The sequence below is a fragment of the Oryctolagus cuniculus genome, chromosome 12, assembly GCF_051225735.1.
Source record: "Oryctolagus cuniculus isolate XC-2025 breed Fujian yellow rabbit chromosome 12, ASM5122573v1, whole genome shotgun sequence".
NCBI lineage: Eukaryota > Metazoa > Chordata > Mammalia > Lagomorpha > Leporidae > Oryctolagus > Oryctolagus cuniculus.
The window spans coordinates 14418752-14437222 of record NC_142878.1 but is presented as its reverse complement, the minus strand read 5'-3'; the positions used below and the strand labels follow the sequence as shown (position 1 = coordinate 14437222).

Here is an 18471-nt window from a genome sequence, read left to right as displayed (position 1 = left end):
TCCTAGTTTCAATTGCTGGCATCTGCATTTCTTGTTTAGGTCTCTCTCTGACCAGCTGGGGCAGCTAAGCCCTACTACTAAAAGCTAGCAAGTTGAGGACAATTATGTCATATCACAGGATAAACTGTGAAGCGAGTACTCTACTGGCTCCCAGTTTCCCAACAAAAGTAAATTCCAGTTTCCCAAAATAGATACTTGATTGATAATGTACCCTTTATTGGTTATCTATCATTTCCAGCTCACATTCTTATTTCCTCATCAATGCTTTTTGGGATTATCTTTCAAATAAATTACTTGACTCAAATTGTCTCAACATTGGTTTCTGAGGGACCCCCATAATAAGGCAATTTCATCCACTCATTTGTCAATATTTATTGAGTATTTATGATGTCACAGTCACATTGTTAGCATCACCTTTTCTCTTTAATCATCACAATATCATCCCATTTGCAGACAAAGAAATTGAGGCTTGTTGGTGTTAAGCAGCTGGCCCAACATCATATAATTAGGACAGGGTCCTGGAAAGGGGTAATGGCTGATCAGGCTGGCTGGCATTCCCAGATGCCCAGTATTGAACTGAACACTACAGAAAAGGGGCTTTGTATTCAGAGTAAAAATTTGAGAATATAATTATTGTGTAAAAAGTGTTATGAAGCAAGGAAACAAGGGATTATTGAATGAGAAAACATTTCAATGAAATGTTATTTTTGAAATAAAAAAAAATTCTATTACCTGAGAAAGCAATGTGTTAAAAGAAAACAAACACATACACACAAGCTCATGCTCCAAATATCCCTGGCTTTAAATCCTAGCTGTACTAGTTTTCAGCTATGAGATATGATTTGATTATTTATTATAAGTTTAATTTCCTAATCCACAGAAGGAAAATACATCAGATTTTGGGGAGAATCTATGAAATTTATTCAAGCAACTGGCACCTAATAAGTACACAAATTCAATTTGTAGAGATAAACTGCCATTTTAGGAACTCTGTGTTAAGTAACTGAAATATAGATGCACTCAGTACCATGCCTAGCAGGTATATATAAAAAAAGCAACATAACACATTTTATGCTATGAATGATATCCATCCAATTTTACTATCCTTAAAAATCTTGATCTTTCCATATTGCAATGCTAGTTTAATATTACAACAAAAATTTTAAAAGAAATGCTTTAAGTATAAAATTCTATTTGAAGCAATGTCAAAGAGTTCACATAATAAAATTTCATAAAATTTTGTAGCTGTATGTCAGTGTCAAGCAAGACTAAAAAATATTGCTTATCAATTACAAATGATATTCATGATTCTTCTCTAGCCAGATGAGAGATCCTGGAAAAAAAATTTAAAAACCCCATTCTTAATATTAAGATTTTATTTATGATAAAATTTATAATCCCTGTTAGAATCAGTATGATACATATTTAAAACAGTATTAGACATTTGGATGCAGTGTGAATGATTTCAAAGAACTCAAATGATTCATGTATTAAAAGGAAAAAATACTAAGGGCTCCTACATTGATTTGAGTGGATATGTTTTATTCAGAACAGCTCAGATTAGCAGCAGCAGCAGTAGCAGCTGGTATTCAATGAAATGCTTCCCTTTTCTACCTACTCTCCAGCTGGGTTAAGGCAGACACAAAGAGATTAAAATGACCAAGGTCAAAGCATAATTTGAGAGGACTTCCAGGTTTTTGCTCAAATGATTTAATAGGTAGCCTTGAATATAGGAACATTTACTGAAACCAGTGTTTGAATAAATCTTAAATAGGACTTCACAGATTATCTTGTTTAGTGTCTTCATTTTCATTTTATACATCACATACTAAGCTGCCTTTTTTCTATGGTAACCATAAAATTGTAATCATTTGCCTTTTTAATCACATAGTTAAGGTCATGTTTTTAATTTTAATTTTTATTATTATTTTTAAAAAAGATTTATTTACTTATTTGTGAGGCACAGTTACAGATAAAGAGAAGGAGAGGCTGAGAGAGAGATCTTCCATCCACTGGTTCACTCCCCAAATAGCCACAAGAGCTGGAGCTGGGCCAACCTAAATCCAGAAGCCAGATGCTTCATCTGGTCTCCCATGTGGGTTCAGGGGCTCAAGCATTTGGGCTATCTTCCTCTGCCTTCCCAGGCCATAGCAGGGAGCTCGATCAGAAGTGAAACAGCTGGATCTCAAACCGGTGTCCATATGGGATGCCAGCACCATATGCAGAGGCTTAACCTACTATACCACAGCGCCAGCCCCCACACTAAGCTTCTAAGAGAGCAAAAGGCTACTTACCTAGTTTATTAGAGTTCACAAGTTAATGGGGCTGGTGCTGTGGTGCAGTGGGTTAATGCCCTGGCATCCCATATGGGTGCGGGTTCTACACCTGGCTGCTCCTCTTCCAATCCAGCTCTCTGCTGTGGCCTGGGAAAACAGTAGAAGATGTCCCAAGTCCTTGGTCCCCTGCACCCATGTGGGAGACTTGGAAGAAGCTCCTGGCTCCTGGCTTTGGATCGGCACAGCTCCAGTTGTTGCGGCCCTCTGGGGAGTGAACCAGCAGATGGAAGACCTCTCTCTCTGTCTCTATCTCTCTCTGTAACTCTTTCAAATACATAAAAATAAATCTTAAAAAAAACAATTTAAGATTTCTCACAATAAATTGATATGCTTGGCTTTTCTGTATCTCCTAGATTTCTATAAGCAGGCGATTTTGCATCTTGTCTCTTTGCTTGACACAGCTGAAAAGTGAAACATACAAAGATATGTTACTTTGTCAAATGTTAACTGAGTAAGGGGTACTTTGTTGGACATACTGATCTCGGAATTTTCTTCTTTTACCTTTAAGCTCGACAAGAGTTGATTCATTTACATTTTTTTGGAGGATGTCAGGTTAGCTATTGAGATAGGTATCAGAAACACAGGGGAAAGTCAAGGGCACCCTCGTCTCTCAAGGAACTTGTGGGGTGACAAAAGTGCAAACCCATGTATCAACAGCATGTGGGCAGTGCACAACAGGAAGTGGTACAGTGGCACAGGTATCAGAAACACAGGGGAAAGTCAAGGGCACCCTCGTCTCTCAAGGAACTTGTGGGGTGACAAAAGTGCAAACCCATGTATCAACAGCATGTGGGCAGTGCACAACAGGAAGTGGTACAGTGGCACAAGCAACAACCAAGCCTGAGCAGGTCATAGGCTTCTCAAAGGAGATGCTCGAACTTGTCTGAAAGGTAGAAGGAACTGCATACAAAAGGGCTCAAATGTCTCTTAAGTAAGTACTGTTGGAGCAATGGGTTCATGTTGGGGGTGGAAGATGAAGCTGGAAGGCAGAGGCCACATCCAATTGGCTCATCCTGGAGTTCAGACGTTCAGAAGACCCTGATGAAGTCCTTGACAGAGGTAAGAAAGGAAGCAATACGATCCTATTTGTTTCTTTTAAAAAAGGTTTTTTTGAGGACATTCGGTAATCAAGTAATATTAATATGAAGCAGCATTTTGATGGGTGCTGGGGATAACACAGTGGATGAGATAGTGACTTTCTGGAATTTATGGTACACTTCAGAGACACTAAGAAACAAAACACTAAGGGTCCAAATTAAGATAGTGACAATGGGGTTATGTAGGAGGAAATGGATGCTATAACGATAATCACAACAACAACTGTAATAATCATCCTTATTACCATTTACTGAATACTTCTCACATAGCAGACACTAAACACTTAACATATACTATCTTTTTTCATTCTTCACACAGTAGCTAGAGTAATTTTTATAGGCTAGTGTCATAACCTCCTGAAATCTTTTGGAGGTTTCCCACTGTATTTAACGCAAATACTCAAGTTATTAAGCTACATAATTCTCTAGGCTAAGACCCAGTGTGACTTCTCTAAGCTCAGATTCATCTCTCCCCCTTTCTCTCTCTAGCCACAGTGCCTTCCTAACTGTTCCTAGACAGTTTTAAGCAACTTTTTGCCAAAGGGCCTGCTAAAGCTTCTTTCCTCTGTATTCCCACAGCTTATTCCCTCACTTCTGTGAAAGTCTCTACTTAAATGTGATCTTTTCAATTAGTCATTCTCTGGCTATCTTGCATGATAAAACTCCCTTATACCCTTTGCATTTTTATTTCTCCCTAACACTTGCCACGTGTGTTGGTTTCCTTCCTTCACTACATCATAAATGCCATAAGGGTAGGCTGTTTTGTTCACTGCCATATTCTTGGCACCCAGAACTGTGCTGGCACAACATATCTACTCAATAGATACATAATAAGTGGAAGGATGAAGGCCCTGGGAGGTCAGTACTATTATTTTTCCCATTTTACTGATGAGGAAACACAGATACTAACTCTTGTTCTGTATCTGGTACATGTCACACATAACTGGGATTTGCACGTGATTACAAAAAAAGGCTTACCTTTGTTGAACTTGTGTTATATGCCTAGCTTTAAGCTACTAGTGCTAATCCTCACAACCACCTCATTTTATACAAGAAGCAACTGAATTAGACAGGGCTTCATGGTTTTGCCTGGCATTTTTGCACTTGCTAGAATATTGGGTGCATGTGCACTTTGTTATACTGCCTAAACCTAAAGCCAATTCTTTATGTAGTGTATGACTTTACCTTTTAATTTCCAGGAAAGTGAAGGAGAGGAAGAAATTGAAGATTATTAACATTATTATGACCAGGTGGGAGAGTCATCAGCAAGTCAAGGGATGCAGGATGAGCTGCTCTTCTAACTCCAGATTCCCACATCCAACTTCCTTCTTGATGTCTTCACTTTGATGAGGTCAGCTGCACTAAAAGGGATCTAGAATAACCACAGCAGATTTGAGAAGTCAGTAGCTGTCTCACAACAAAGTTTAAGCTGATACACGGCTCTGCCCCCATGAAATCCTCAGGGATCCACTGTGTTGCTTTGCAATTCCTAGACTGCTTCCCTCTATTTTCATATGTGCTGCTAAAACAAAAATCCTGGAGACTAGGTAATTTATAAACAACAGCAATATATTTTCTCATAGTTCTGCAGGCTGAGAAGTCCAAGATCAAGATGCTGGCAGGTTCAGCATCTGGTGAGGGCTCTGCTCTGCTTCCATAGTAGTGCCTTGTTGCTGCATCCTCTGGAGAAGAAGAATGCCATTTCCTCATTTTAGCAGAAGGCACAGAAGGACCCAAGCCAGCTCCCTCCAGTTAATTCATAAGGGCACTAATCTATCTGTCAAGGCAGAGTCCTCATGACTTAACTGTTTTCACCAAAAGTCCCAACTATTAGTACCACTACAGTGGGTACTCAATTTCCACATGAATTTTGAAGGAGAAACCATCATTTAAACCATAGCACTCTCCAACATTGTTCATCATTTCAAACACATTCCAGTCACCACAAAAGAACAAAGGCAAAGTACAAGGAACATTCCATTTCTTTTGGACTATGATATGGCAGTTGCACACATCATTTCTGCTCATATCCCACTGTCCAGAACTTAGTGATATGGTCACACTTGGGAGTTCATTATACACAACCATGTGTCTGGCTGGATATTCTGCTACCTGGAAGAAGAGGAGAGGACATAGCATGGGTCAATCAGCAAGGAGTCCTTACTAGAGGTATCTAATAAACATCTCAAATCTAACACTGCCAACACTAAATTCATACTTGATTTTTAAAAAATCTGCTCCTCTGCAGATATCTCTACCTCAGTGAATGCTGGAAGATGGAACAAACTCAGTTTGAGTTTGATGTGTCTGCAGAACATATAGTATAAATATCCAATAAGGGGTTGAAGATACTCTGTCTAGTAAGGGTGGGAACCTTTTTTCTGCTAAGGGCCATTTGGATATTTATAACATTCATGGACCATACAAAATTATCAACTTAAAAATGAGCCTGCTGGGGCTGGCGCTGTGACATAGTGGGTAAATCCGCTGCCTGCAGTGCCGACATAACATATGGGTGCTGGTTCAAGTCCTGGCTGCTTCACTTCCAATCCAGCTCTCTGCTATGACCTGGGAAAGCAGCACAAGATGGCCCAAGTCCTTGGGCTCCCGCACCTGCATGGAAGACCTGGAAGAAGCTCCTGGCTCCTGGCTTCCAATTGGCACAGCTCTGGCCATTGTGGCCATATGGGGAGTGAACCAGTGGATGGAAGTCCCCCCCCAACACCCATAATTCTGCCTTTCAAATAAATAAATAAATCTTAAAAAAACGAGCCTGCTATAATTTACTGAATTTCAATTTTCTCCTGCAGTCACTTTGGCAGGGCCAGACCAAATGATCCTGCAGGCCTTGTAAGGCCTATGGGCCTATTGTAGAGGTTGAAAGCCACCACCTGCAGCACCGGCATACCATATGAGTGCCGGTTCAAGTCCTGGTTGCTTCACTTCCAATACAGCTCCCTGCTTATGTGCCTGAGAAAGCAGCAGAACATGGCCCAAGTGCTTGGGCTGCTGCACCCATGTGAGAGACCTGGAAGAAGCTCCTGGCTCCTGATCAGCCCAGCTCTGGCCATTGAAGCCATTTAGTGAGTGAACCAGTGGGTGGAAGCCCTCTAATTCTACCTTTTAAATAAATAAACAAATCTTAAAAAAATCTGAGAATATATATATATATATAAAACAAAGTTTACCACTGTAATCATTAAAAAAAGATTAAAAAAAAGCAAGCTTCTGAATGACACCTGTGTTCAAGACTCAGACTTGAGCTGACTGAATCGGTAGTGTCAGACTATATAATATGATAGGCAAAGAGAACCACGGTTTGGGAGGAAGAGGATTCTCCATAGGAGACTTGCTGTTCAAGAGTCTAGAAGAAGAGGCCAGAGAACACAGGCTATATGACCAAGGGAGCAATTTCCAGGAGGCAGCGGTCAGCAGTGTGGAAGGCTGTAGAGAAGTCAGTTACTATGAAAACTGAGAAACAGCCTTTGGATTTGGCCATTATGCCAAGCAATATATTTAGTAAAATGGAGGCAGATGCTAATTTTTCAGAGTTGAAGAGGGGCTTGGAGGAAATGGCAAAGTGTACATAGTTCTACTTAGCAGAAAGGACAAAGGCAGCAGAGGGAACAACTGAGAGAATAGTCTTCAGGTGACTACTCTGCCCTAAGACTGGTTGTGGAAGGGATGATTCATAGTTGAAGACAACAGGTCAGGAGCAATGCAAATGAAGACAGGATTGTAGGAATAAGGGCGAGGGCATGAAGGAATTCATGCCTGACATGTGTCATGCTGAAGAATGATAGAGATAATACTATGTTCCTACCACCAACATTTACTGTTACTATACTAACATTTATTGAGCACTTACACACCAGATAATGTTCTCTATGGAGCCAATTTTGTTTCAATATTATTTCTTAACTACTGGGATTTACTGACATCATGAAATTTAGTGCCTTTCAACAGTTAAGTGTGAAACACTCTGACGCAGCCTAAAAACAGCAAGTGAATGCCATCCAATCATATCTGTTTTCTCTCAGCTCTCAGCTGATTCCTGGCCCCAGGGCATGCTGGGTAACAAAAAATGAACTTTTGCATTTAATTCATCTGTTGACTCCTATCAATAGGAATTCTTGAGTAACAGGGCAGTCTGTCAAAAAGCCAACCTAACCAGAATTTAGGCCAAAAATGTTTCAATTTACAAAAGCTTATTAGTTTAAATAGATACATATTAGCAGATACCCTCACTTAAATATTAGGTTATTTGGATGAAGTGTCTACAACTTTACAGGTTCCACTTCCTCTTGAAGTGTGAGTTCTTGAGGGCAGGGATAGACTGTTGCTCTTTTATTGTTTTCCAAGGCCTGACACAGTTCTGGGCAAACAGCTGAAGTTCAAAGTTAGTTCAAAGCATTAACACATATGCTTCTAAAATTAAACTGCTTCTTTGTATCAGAATTGAGAAAGTTATTAGAAACTACGGAGTCTTATTTTGACTAGAATAAAGAATTTACTACTCACTTAGTGGATATTAAGTTATATTCTTGAGAAAACGTATCTGAAGGGTCTGATATAAAGAAATTTCACCAAACTGATATATATACATGGAGGTAAACACTACTAGTGTTCTAAGAAATCCTGATATTATTCATGCTGGTAATTCTTACCAACAACTTTCTAAATTTTAAAATGGATAAAGCAAGGAGCTCAGTGAGTTCATGGATTAGTGTCACATTTAAGAATACATATTTAATGTTAATGAACTAAAAAGGATATGTGTAATTTCTCCAGGTTCCAGGAGGAATTAGGGTACTCCTTGATCTTAGTGATAGTCATTTTGTTACCTATGAGCAAATTTACTTCCCTTCTGTCTTTGATTTTTTTGGAACTCAGAGATTTCTGCCATCTTTTTATACACCAGGCTATTAGAAAATCACATTTAATTTATTCAATTTCTACTTAAAGAGGAAATAGAATAGCTAAAATTATCTTCACATGCCAGATTTAGTAGTAACGTTTTGCTTCAATTATTCCATCAAGTCTTTATAGACTTTCTTTTTTTCGATAATTTGCAAAGATAAACACTTGAGATTATAATTTTAACTATTCCCTTCCATAAAATATAACACCAGTATTCCAATGTAGAGGGGAATAAAAAAAATCAGAGTTAAAATATCTTAAAACTTGCCATGGCTTATTATATATTTTAGTGATTATATTTCCCTGTCTATAGAAAAAAAGATGCTGTGAAAATGACGGTTAAAAAATGCACTGCTGTATACCATCATTGATATCCGCAAAGCTGCAAGCCTTGAGACTATGCATTGTAATTCTCTTACAGTTTTGCTAGCAAGTGTTGCAAAACCATTAATACATATTTAAAAAACGCCTTTTAAAATAATAACCTTGTTACTTAACATGACGACACATAGCTTTAAATGGGTTCAGCTGTCACATGGATGACACTTAGCCTCGTTCTGTCTGGGGTCAACCAGGAGGCCACTTCTCTTCATCCACAACCTAGAGAGTCAAAACTGCAGGAGGTGGGCTTTTACCTTCCAGTTTCTGGTAAACTAGTGACATAGCCTGTGCTGGCAAGAGGCCTAAGCAGATGACCTTGGTCTCCGGAGGACTGGCCCGCACTCTGGGGCCGCCGATGTAATATTTACAAGGGCAGCTACGGGTGAAAGGGGCTGGGGTCGGAGATTTAGCAACGGTTAGCTTCTGTCCGCTTCGGGGCTGCAGGCTATCAATGCCACCTTGACTGACAGCCGGAGCCCATCCGACTCCCAACAAGGGCGGAGGCCCGCTCTTCTGTTGGGCCGATTAGTGGGGTCTGGAACCCTCCGAGGGGGCCTCCAGAGTGCACCTCTCTTTCTGATGGCCTGCATACAACAGAAGCCAACAGGAGGCATTACTCCCACCCAGTCCCAAGATGGCGACCGACCCTAGCGGGACTCTCCGAAGAGCCGCGGACCACCTCTCCTTCCCAGCGACCCCTGCGCCGGCGGCGACGGCAAGCGGGAGGAGGGCAGAGCCGGCGCCGGCGGCAGGGGCGGAGCGGGACGCCCTCCCGCGCGCGCCCTGGCCCCGCCCCACGTCCTCGCGTCCGGGCCCGGAGCCCTCGCCCGGCCGGGCAGCGCGCGCTGCCTGCTGGGATACTTTGCCCGCCCAGCTAGTCCTCCCGTCTTGCGCCGCGGCCGCGAGAGCCGTGTTTCTTCCAAGATGGTGGCGCTGGGTTCGGGGTGACTACAGGAGACGACAGGGCCTTCTCCCCTTCGCCGCGACCCCGACACACCAGCCTTCGCTCGCTCGCGCACCCTGCCGCCGCGTAGCCATCCGCCGGCCCAGGCGCCCGTCATCCGCCGCCGAGCTACGCTTCACCTCTGTCGACCCCGCGCTCACGGCAGCGGGCGGCGGCGCCTCCCTCGGCTCCTCCTCGGAGTAGCTCGCGGCCTATAGCCCCTGTCTGGAGGGCCCCGCAGCCCCCCAGCGTGGACGGACAGCGGCGGCCAGCGACAAACGCCGGGTTTTCAGCGGCCCCGGCGCCCCCTTTCCCGGCCTCGGTTTCCGGAGAAGGAAGCGCGGGTCCCGCATGAGCCCCGGCGGTGGCGGCAGCGAAAGGGAACGAGGCGGTGGCGGGCGGAGGCGGCGGGCGAGGGCGACGACGACCAGTGAGGCGGCCGCAGCCCAGACGCGGGGGCGACGACAGGTCAGTGTTGCTGCGGACGCGGCCAAGGCCGGGCGGCGCTTCCTGCCCTCGGCTGCCTGTGCCCCTCGCCATCCTCAGGGCCTGCTCTGGCAAGGGTAGGCGCCCCTTCCCCCACCGCTGCTGGAGCGGGTGTTTAGGGGCGCGTGGTCTGGAGGGGCCAGTGCCAGGAGAAGGCCCCTGGTGGCCGCGGCTGCTGCAGCCTTAACTGTCAGTCCTGGCTGAGCGCCGGAGGCAGGGTTTTGTCGCCCGAGAGGGCCGGAGGCGGGACGGGACGTGCAGGGCGTCGAGAATTGGGCCTCCTTGGAGCGAGGCTCGCTGAGCCAGACGGGGCCCCAGGCTGGGAAGGGCAGGCCATTTTCTTCAATGGTGAACCTTTTCTCGGCATTTTCGAGTTTTTTGTGTTTGTTTGTTTTGGCTCGCTTGGGGGAGACGTATTTAGACACATTTAGAAGTGTGCTTGGTGGGCTGGGGTTTTGGGGGTGGGTTGATGGGGATGGAGGACGGATGGATGGGGTGGTATGTCAAAGCGAAGGCTTGTGCTCACCAGTTACTCATTTGTTACTGGTCACCAGGATTCTGAAGTTGACCGTGAGTTACTGGGTTTGCCAGAGACCGCTGTGTCAAGTGCACACCTGCAAGCAGTTGGCCTTTTATTTATTTATTTATTTTTCCCTCTTTCACTTGAGAAAATGAAAAGGAGTCTTTCCTCGTGTTGGTGTGGAGGCTTTTTTGGTGAAGTCAGAATCGAATGTGCCAAATGCTTTAGTCTGGAGCATCTTTAAAATAATTTTCACACGGACATTGGTTGGTTAAGTGTAGAATCCTGGAAAGATAATTTAGCCTCTCAATCTTTTGTGACTTACTACGGGCGAGCTAAAATAGAAGCGGCATAAAATCTGTGTGAGATTCTGTTTATTAAGTGGCTAGTGTGCTGTTGAAAATGCAAACTAATAGTCCTAAGGGAACATGGATGCGACCAATAATTTGGGGTCATTCCACTGTACATTATTGACGGTCCCAGCAAAATGGTTCCGGAGGCTTTTGGAGAAGAAAAGGGCTTTGAGAAATACAACAGTTAACTACAGGTGTTAAGAAGTTATATGTCGAAGACACATAGAGACCCAGTATCTTGCTGAATAAATTGTACAAGTAGGATAAGAACCTGTTTTCTTTACACCTCTGACTTGCAGTACCCTTACTTAAGGCATTATGTGCTAAATCATGTAAAATTTGCAATGTAGGAGAGACAAAAAGAAATTTGTCTTGGTATGTATATATCGTGGCTTATCACTTTTTAAATGAATAGTGTTAATGATGCTGCTGATAAATCTTCTAAATGACCAGAATCCCTTTATAGAAATACTAGTAAGTATGACCAACAGGAAAAAAACCCAAGTAATACCTTTTAGAAATAATTTACAATCTTTACATGTGAGGATTTGTAATAAGAAATGCAAGATTATAATACAAATAAGTAACTTGTAATCTTTATATAGAAAATTAGAATGTAAACTGTGAAGTTTGATTGTCAATATTTAACTAGGCATTACTGTGCTAAGTCATATGCACACCATCTTCTGGACATTGCACCCTTCCCTGAGGAGTTTATGCAGAGATACAAAATACTGTGCTTTGATTTCTTTTTCCTTGTTTTTGTAAGCTGTTTTTATTTTATCTCTCCTAAATTTCACTTTTTTGTGTGTGACTTAAATAACTTTGTAAAGGTGCTTACTTACCTGTTAGAGGTGTGAGTAAAACCTGTTTTTATACCACTTGTCCAGTCCATTTAACAATATTCATTGAGTGCTGCAGCATCTTTGAACGTGTAACATGTTACATGTTACCAATTTTTTTTCTTAAACCTTAAGTTACTTATATTTCAATCTCTCCTTTCCCCTCCAGAAAATTTGGTAATAATTTACTGGTTTTCTAAGTATTACAATCAGTGGAATGATCTAAAACTATGAACCATGCTTAATTTTTCAGACTAAACATTGAAAATGATGTTTCCAAATGTATTTTCTTAAATGATTATTATGTTCTCTAATCATGTACACTTTTTGTTAAGATCTGTAATTTTTGTAGGCCTGTATGTAGAAACATACTAAGTGCATATGCATTTATTTTAAAAATTAGTATTCTGATTGTTAAGAGTAAAGACAAATTTTTCAGGAATGTTCTTTCAAGTAAAGTGCTTTGATAAAGTTTTGGATGTTTTTGTGATGGTTCTGGACAACAGTTTTGGCTGGTTTTGACAGCCTTCTTCTCAGGCCAAGTATAAAGATAATAATCCGAGACATTGTGGTATGTGTAATAGAAATAACTTTGGATTTAGACCCTGCTTTTCATTCTGGCGATACCATGGTTTCCTTAGTCTTGAGCCACGGTTTTATCTGTAAAATAGGATGGTGAACTTACTCCTATTTGTGAGTATTAAAGGATGTAAAATGCCTAATACATAAGCACTCAACAAGTATTTCCTTAGAAATCTTCCTATCCAGTTTGAATTGTCAAAAGTCCCTTGCATGTGGTGAACTACATCATACTATCTTTGCTATACCTTATGCTTACTCTTCAAGGGCAAGAACTCCTCGTTTTTACCAGAGTCTGTTACCGGCTGTCTTTTTTTTTTATTAGATTTTTTTGGACAGGCAGAGTTAGACAGTGAGAGAGAGGAGAAAGGTCTTCCTTCCATTGGTTCACCCCCCAAATGGCCGCTTCGGCTGGCACGCTGCGCTGATCTGAAGCCAGGAGCCAGATACTTCTTCCTGGCCTCCCATGCGGGTGCAGGGCCCAAGCACCTGGGCCATCCTCCACTGCCTTCCTGGGTCACAGCAGAGAGCTGGACTGGAAGAGGAGCAACCGGGACAGAATCCGGCACCCCAACCAGGACTAGAACCCGGGGTGCCAGCGCCGCAGGTGGAGGATTAGCCTAGTAAGCTGCGGCGCCGGCCAACCAGATGTCTTAATATGTTTGGACTGCTATTATAAAGTATCATAGGTTGGGTGGCTTACAGGAAAAAAACTAAATTATTTTAAACAGCACATTTATTTCTCACAATTCTGGAGGCTGAAATCTCAGATCAGGATGCTGGCAAATTTAAATATGATGAGGGCTCGCTTCCTGGTTCATAATCAGCAGTCTTTTCACTGTAATCTCACAAGGTGGTGGACAGGTAGAGGGATTTCTATTTTATGAGGGTGCTAATCCTGTTCATGAGGGTGGAACCTCCCAGAGATCCTCACCTACTAATACCTCATTTTAGGAGTTGGGCTTTCAACATAGGAATTTGAGGGGAGGGCGCTAACATTCAGACTCAGGCACCAAAGTTTGGGTGCATTAGTTATCAGTAAATCAGTAAATGATGGACTTTCAGTTATTAGGTACCTACTGTGGTTACTATGAATTGAACTAGATACAGGGGCCACATAGATAAGAAAGATGTCTGTCTTCTGGAAGCTGATTGTCTAGTGACTTTATCTACATAACATTTTTTTGGGGGGTGAAACCATATGGCCTAATGGAACTACATTCCCACAACTTTCCAATCCTAGGACAATTTAAGGACTTACCCTCCTGCCCTCCACCACCCCCAACTGCTAAAAGACTTAACTGTTTCATATTTTGTTTATATAACCTTTTTTTATTTTTTCTTTCTTTTTTTTGTTTGACAGGCAGAGTTAGAGAGACAGAGAGAAAGGTCTTCTTTTCTGTTGGTTCACCCCCTAAATGGCCTCTTCGGCTGGTGTGCTGCGCCTATCTGAAGCCAGGAGCCAGGTGCTTCCTCCTGGTCTCCCATGGGGTGCAGGACCCAAGCACTTGGGCCATCCTCCACTGCCTTCCCGGGTCACAGCAGAGAGCTGGACTGGAAGAGGAGCAACCGGGACAGAATCCGGCGCCCCAACCAGGACTAGAACCCGGGGTGCCAACGCCACAGGTGGAGGATTAGCCAAATGAGCCGCGGCGCTGGCGGTTTAAATAACCTTCTGCACATGCTTTACTTGTTTTGATACCAGTCCACCACCTGTATCTGGCACATAGTGTGTTACGTGTTTATATGAGGGGACTTGACAAAGCTTGTGGAAAATGGAATTAAAAGGTTTATTTGAGTGCAGAACTTTTTGAAATCATGTATATGAGATATCTTCAGAAAGTTCATGGAACATGCATATAATGAAAGATCTGCATATATTTCAAAATTTTGTACCAAAATAAACTTGTAATTCTGTTTTTCATGAACTTTTTGAAGTGCATGTGTATTTAAAATTACCTGTAAATAACTTGGTTTTTAAAGGAGTGCTTATTGTTCTGTCATCTTGTAATAGATTCATATTTTTTAAAAATTTATTTATTTGAAAGTTAGAGTTGGAGAGACAGATCGATCTTCCATCTACTGGTACACTCTTCAGATTGCAACAGCCGGGGGCAGGCCAGGCAGAAGCCAGGAGGCAGGAACTTCTGGGTATCCCACGTAGGTGGCACTGACCAAGCCCTTGGTTGGTTCTCAGCTGTTTTTCCAAGGCTGTTGGGGAGCGGAGCAGCCAGACAGGAACTGGCACCCACATGGGATTTTGGCACCATGGGCAGTGGTTTAATCTGTCATTCCACAACGTCAGCCCCAAAATTTGAACCTGAGTAGGACTGTTCTTGATGTCTATCACTGTAGTCATTTTATACGTGAGGAAATTTAAAGTACAAAACTTTTAAATGGTATTTTTTCCTTTTTGAATATTTATTTATTTGAAAGGCAAAGTTTCAGAGAGGTAGAGACAGAGAGAGGTCTTCCATCTGCTGGTTCACTCCCCAGTTGACCACAGTGACTGGGGCTAGGCCAGGCTGAAGCCTAATGGGTGACAGGGAGTCTAAGTACTTGGGCCATCTTCTCCTGATTGCCCAGGCTCATTAGCAGGGAGTTGGATTGGAAGTGGAGCAGCCTGGACTCTAACCGACATGGGATGCTGGTATCAGAGGTAGTGTCTTAACCCACTGTGCCATCACACTAGCCCCTAAATTTTTTTTTTTAAGATTTATTTTATTTATTTGAAAGAGTTCGAGAGACAGAGACAGAGAGAGGTCTTCATCTGCTGGTTCACTTCCCAGATGGCTGCAACGGCCGGAGCTGTGGCGATCCGAAGCAAGGAGCTAGGAGCTTCCTCTGGGTTTCCCACATGGGTCCAGGGGCCCAAGCACTTGGGCCATCTTCCACTGCTTTCCCAGGCCATAGAAGAGAGCTAGATGGGAAGAGGAGCAGCGGGGACTAGAACCAGTGCCCATATGGGATACCGGTGCTTCAGGCCAGGGCTTTAACCTGCTGCACCACACTGCCAGCCCCAGAATGTATTCTTAAAGTCACCCAGGCAGCAGGACCAGAAACTGAGTTTCTGGCCTGATGTTCAGGACTCTGTTCATTGGCACATGTTGTGTCCAGGGTAGTTACACCTAACATTGTTGTGATTACTTATCCACCTTTGGAGATACAGGAGTGTGTTTTACACTTAATAAAAGGCAGCTTTCCCAAGATGCTACCAGCAGATCTTATATTTTTTCTAATACACGAAACAAAATTACATTAAATAGAAAGTGTTAATCTTCTAGGACTTATATCTAAACTTGAGATATTTTAAATACTTGGAGATGCCATATAAATAAAATTTCTAATGAAATTAGAAATCAATATACAGTGAATTTCTTTGTCATCTTACATCGTCATTTATTCCCTAAAATGTCACTTAAAAGTGCTTTGATCTGAGAAATCTTTAGCAAGTAAATACCAGTATGGGTAATAATTCAACATGGTTATTAGTATTAGGGCTATCTTAGAATGAAATAAAATATATATATTTTAAGTTTTGTGTTTATTTTTAATTGAAAGACAGAGTGGCAGATAGATCTTCAAAATATCCATGGGTTCATTTCCCAAATGCCTGGTGTTTTGGATCTGGCCTAATCCAGTAGCCAAGGGCTCCATCCAGCTCTCCCATTTGGGTGGCAGAGACCCAAGTACTTGAGACATCATCTGCTGCCTCCCAGAGTGCACATAAACAGGAAGCTGGGTCGGAAACAGGTAGGACTCCATCTCAGGCACTCAGAAACGGGGTGCAGGCATTGCAAGAGGCAGCTTAACTTGTTGCACCAATAGTTCTTCCCTATATATATTTTTAAATACTGCTCTTTGCACATTAGATTTATCTGGTAATCAGTTATTACTGTTTGGTTTTTAAGCCTTATGACTTAACCTCCTAAAATTATATATAAACTTTTAAGTGCTGTAGAGTCTAAGCAGGTTCAGTGAACAAAAACCACTAAGAATGGAGGAAGGAGCACTAACTTTTGGTAATTACTTTTGAATTGAACAGTACACCTAAGTATTGTTGATCCCAATTCAAATCTCCTGTAATTTTCTGTATTTGATTTGTTAATTTGATAAGTGCTGAGTGAATCATAAGATTGACTGAAAGGAAAAGAAGTTTTGGGAAATATAGAATGGTTCTGTATAAGATTTTCTGTATAAGATTTTCCAGTGTGTCTGAACAAGAATTTCAAACAGGCATTATATGTAGATTATAGAAGAGAATACTACAATATATTATCAGTTAAAACTACTGTCTGTTGCAAGTATATGGGAATTTCAAAGAGTTTATGAAAAATGGAATTAAATATATAAATTAAAATATAAAAATAAAAACTTATTTCTTAATATACATTCTGTTAGGTTCAGTGTACTTTTGTAAGTGATGATACGGGCCATTTAGTCCATTCCCAAAGGATTCTGGGAACTTAACTATGTGAGTGCAGTCATTTTTACATTATTAACTAAAAAAAATGGGTGCACTTCGAAGATTTTTTAGGATTAAGCAAAAAGTCCGAAGGAGCAAAATCAGGATTGCAAGGTGAATGTGTAATGGTTTCCTATCAAAACTGTTGCACATTGGGGTTGGTGTTGTGGCCCAGTGGGTAAAGCCCATGCCAGCATCCCGTATGGCTGTCCCAGCTGCTTCTCTACTGATCCAGCTCCCTCCTAATGACCTGGAGGAAGCAGCAGACGATGGCCCAAGTGTTTGGACTCCTGCCACCCACCTGGGAGACCCGGATGAAATTCTTGGCTTCAGCCTGTCTCTGCCCTCCCTGTCCATTGGGGCTATATCGAGGAGTGAACCAGCAGATAAGATGTCTCTGTCTCTTCCTCTCTCTCACTCTGTAACTTTGAAATAAATAAATCAGTCTTTTAATAAATGAAAAAACTGGCACAATGCCCTTGTTTGAAGAGAGTAATGAGCAGGATGATTGTCCTGGTGGAGGATTCTCTGTTGAAACTTTCCTGGGTGGTGTTCTGCCAAGTCTTCTCTGACTTTCTCAAAACACTCTTTAATAAGCAGGTGCTACATTCTTTGGCCCTTCAGAAAGTCAGTAGGCAAAATGCCTTGAATACTGTTGACATGACTTGCTCTTTATGAGTCCACTTAGCTTTGATAAGACTACTCCCATATCTTGGTAGCCATTGCCTTGATTATGCTTTGTTTTTAGGATTGTACTGATACAGCCATATTTTGTCTGTTAAAATTCTTTGGAAGAAATGCTTCAGGATCTTGATTTCCACTGAAAACTCTTATTTATTGTCTGCAGCTGATCTGGATGCAATAGTGTTGGTACTCATTGAGTAGAAAGTTCTTTTTCTGTCAGAATTGTGTGAGCTGAATCAGTTGATAGGTCTCTGGTGTTGGCTATTGTTTTTTTTTTCTGTGAATTATTGGTCCCCTTCAGTTAGGGAGTAAATAAGTTTACTTTTTACTCACAAATTGGTGTGGGTGGTGCTGTGGGCTTCATCTTCAACATTTTTATTAGATCTTCCTAAAATGAGTTATCCATGTGTAAACTGCTGATCTCTTTGGGGCATTCTTTCACCCAAACTGCACTGTAAATGTGATATTTGTTTTAATTTTAGCAGAATTGACATTGCTTTGATAGGGGATATTATCAAAGTAATGTCTTATCCTTCTTGGTGCCTCAAACTAGATCCTTTAGAGACGTATTATAAAAAAATTAGTATGAGTTTATTTTTTGCAAAAATGGGTTGAAATCCATGTATAGTTTTCTTACACATTTTTCATGAACTTTTTGCATACCGCTTGTAAAAGCATAGAGGTAGTATATGAGCCTTGAACTCTTACAGGTATGCATGGGGTTCAGGTTTTTTTTTTTGGTACTTGTATAAACTTCTATTTTTCTTACCATTTTAAGTGTTTATTTTCGTCTGCTTCAAAGAGCGAGTGAGTGAGAGAATCATCCATCTGCTGGTTTACCCCAATTCCTAACAGTCAGGGCTGG

General features: G+C 41.8%; 1 protein-coding gene and 1 long non-coding RNA gene across 32 annotated transcripts in view; one reads left to right on the top strand and one right to left on the bottom strand.

Annotated features, from left to right (window-relative positions):
* Window positions 1-352: 352 nt before the first annotated feature.
* Window positions 353-9495, bottom strand: LOC149122946 (uncharacterized). Of its 4 annotated transcripts, none has more exons than XR_016217293.1 (4): window positions 8989-9467; window positions 4619-4805; window positions 2295-2737; window positions 353-1333 (listed from the first exon to the last, which is right to left on the bottom strand). It is a non-coding gene; the product is annotated as an uncharacterized LOC149122946 (long non-coding RNA). The 4 variants fall into 4 exon arrangements; XR_016217294.1 differs by having other exon boundaries at window positions 2653-2737; window positions 8989-9462; XR_016217292.1 differs by lacking the exon at window positions 353-1333 and having other exon boundaries at window positions 1695-2737; window positions 8989-9472.
* Window positions 9496-9544: 49 nt separating this feature from the next.
* Window positions 9545-18471, top strand: part of UBE3A (ubiquitin protein ligase E3A) — a 97818-nt gene continuing 88891 nt past the window's right edge. For 4 of the 28 annotated variants that reach the window (XM_070053554.2, XM_070053548.2, XM_089309218.1 and 1 more), the window contains exon 1: window positions 9545-10145. The gene's annotated coding sequence lies outside the window, so the exon portion shown is untranslated. The remainder of the gene's footprint in view (window positions 10146-18471) is intronic. The other 24 variants (XM_070053544.2, XM_089309224.1, XM_070053551.2 and 21 more) reach the window with 18 other exon arrangements.